Below are 2,500 nucleotides of genomic sequence, written 5' to 3'. Positions count from 1 at the left end.
AGAGGCGAGGTAAAGTAAGTTGCCTCTGGTTTGCAGCATGATGGTCGGGCACGGGGCCAACTTTAGATAATGCCGTCCTAATAACCACTAATTTGCACCTGATGTTCTGTTAATTAAGACAGTGATAAAGGCTCCTCGGAGAGAAGCAAGAGTCTCACAACAGAGTGAGACCATGAGGAAAACAGTGTGTGACTAATTAAGACATTAAAACACACACACAAACACAAACACACACACACACACACACACACACACACACACACACACACACAAACACACACACACACACAAACAAACACAGAGCTCACAATATTAGAGTAAACAAGCACAGGTAAAAACGGAAGCATACTCTCAAGCATGACACGCCGTTATTACAAATACTAGAGAAACAATCACCAAACATAAACATAAACATAAACATAAACAAGCAAATCAACAAATGTAAAGACAAGGGGAAAACAGATAGGGTGGCACAGACTGACAACTGTGCACCTAACCACACCCGCTCACACCTGTTTGTTTGCAGATGAACAAGTCATGGTGGTTTTGGACAATCAACAAACCTACAACCAGTACAACTGTGTCATTTATTTAGACCTGAATGGAAAGCATGGACTTGAGAAATAAGTTACATTTTGCTTTGTATCTGTTTTTAAATAATCAATTAAAAAGAAATGTAGCCAATTTCATGCTGTACAATGACATACTTATTAATGGTCTATTGTCACTTTGATATTTGGTTTGGGCTACATTCTCATATGTTGACCAATATATTAAATGGGTGTATGGTTTGGCCATAGCTGAAGTGATGTGATGCTGATGCTACAAAAGAATATCCATAAAATGTTGCACTTAAAAAAAAAGGAGTTGTGTTTGTTCAGTTCTTTGTTCAGTTTCAAAGTGCAGCAGGTCATGTCGAGTATAGGTTGGCTAGGTTCACACTGCCAGTCCAGTTTTTCACGTATCCAATCAGAATCCAATCTTTTCCGATTGACTGTCTTGCATTACAATAGCGCAAGTGATCAGATCTGATCTGTGTGTCTGTGTGGCAATCAGTCTGTTTGAATCTTATCTACATTGGTTGCCACCGCAATGATATTGCAGACGGGAGTAATGTAGACATTAAACAGGGAGGGGAAATGTAATTAGCTTGCTAATTGACCGCATGTGGTGACTTAAAGTGACGAGACGAGGCGTCAGAGAGGGAGGTTTGCCTGTACCCCTTAAGAAGGCCCCCCCCAAATAAAAACTACCATGTCATTTACGTCACGTCGAAAGTCACAGATGGATGAAAAAACACTTGGAATCTGTTCAGAGTGGTCGGACCTAGAAGGATTTGAATAGTATTTCAAACCATATCCCAATGTCACCATGAGGGTTTGGCGGGGGGCAATCAAACCCAACCACTGGGAGAGGAGGAGGGGGGCAGCACAATTCCTCTTGTTATTACTTCAGTTTAAATATATAACCTACATTCATTTCATCGTATAGTAGTCTGAAAAGACTATTAGATTAGATTATTATGATCTATTTAAAAACAAAAAAAGTATTTGGTGCCCTATGCACAGTGCTTGCCCTGCATGTAAGTAGCAGCAGCCCTATGTGTGTGTGTGTGTGTGTGTGTGTGTGTGTGTGTGTGTGTGTGTGTGAGAGAGAGCGAGAGAGAGAGAGAGAGAGAGAGAGAGAGAGAGAGAGAGAGAGAGAGAGAGGTGTAGGGAGCCAAGTGAATCCCTGGGTTCAGAGCTGGGCCTTTCTGAGCTCTGATGGCCTCAGCACCATTACTGAAGGTCCATTAGAGAACTCCTTAATACAGCTCTCTGCCTGCCTGCCTTCCTTCCTCCTCCTCTCCATCTCTCCTTCTCTCCATTCCTCCTTTTACTGCACCTCTGAGACTCTCTCTTCCTCTCTCTCTCTCTCTCTCCGGCTCTCCCTCCTCCTGTCTCTCTCTCTCTCTCTCTCTCTCTCTCTCTCTCTCTCCGGCTCTCCCTCCTCCTGTCTCTCTCTCTCTCTCTCTCTGGCTCTCCCTCCTCTCTATCTCTCTCTCTCTCTCTCTCTCCGGCTCTCCCTCCTCTCTATCTCTCTCTCTCTCTCTCCGGCTCTCTCTCCTCCTCTCTCTCTTTCTCTGTCTCTCTTCCTTTTATTCTACAGCCCTCTCCCTCCTCCTCCACACGCATACACAATGATAGAGAAACGGAAACACACACACACACACATACTGACACAGACAAACATACACGCATACCCACTGATAGAGAGACTGAAACACACACACACACATACTGACATAGACAAACACACACTGATAGAGAGATGGAAATGCACACACATGTCTGACACACATTGAATCTCCAGATGCATGCATTAGTGTCTGTATACCCCCCTGTGTGTGTGTGTGTGTGTGTGTGTGTGTGTGTGTGTGTTCTGTGCATCTCTATGGGCACAGAGAGCAGCAGCATCACAAACACACACACACACACACACACACACACACAAACACAGA

Source organism: Clupea harengus, chromosome 8 (genome assembly GCF_900700415.2).
Source record: "Clupea harengus chromosome 8, Ch_v2.0.2, whole genome shotgun sequence".
In the NCBI taxonomy this organism is placed as follows: domain Eukaryota; kingdom Metazoa; phylum Chordata; class Actinopteri; order Clupeiformes; family Clupeidae; genus Clupea; species Clupea harengus.
This window is presented reverse-complemented; position numbering follows the sequence as displayed.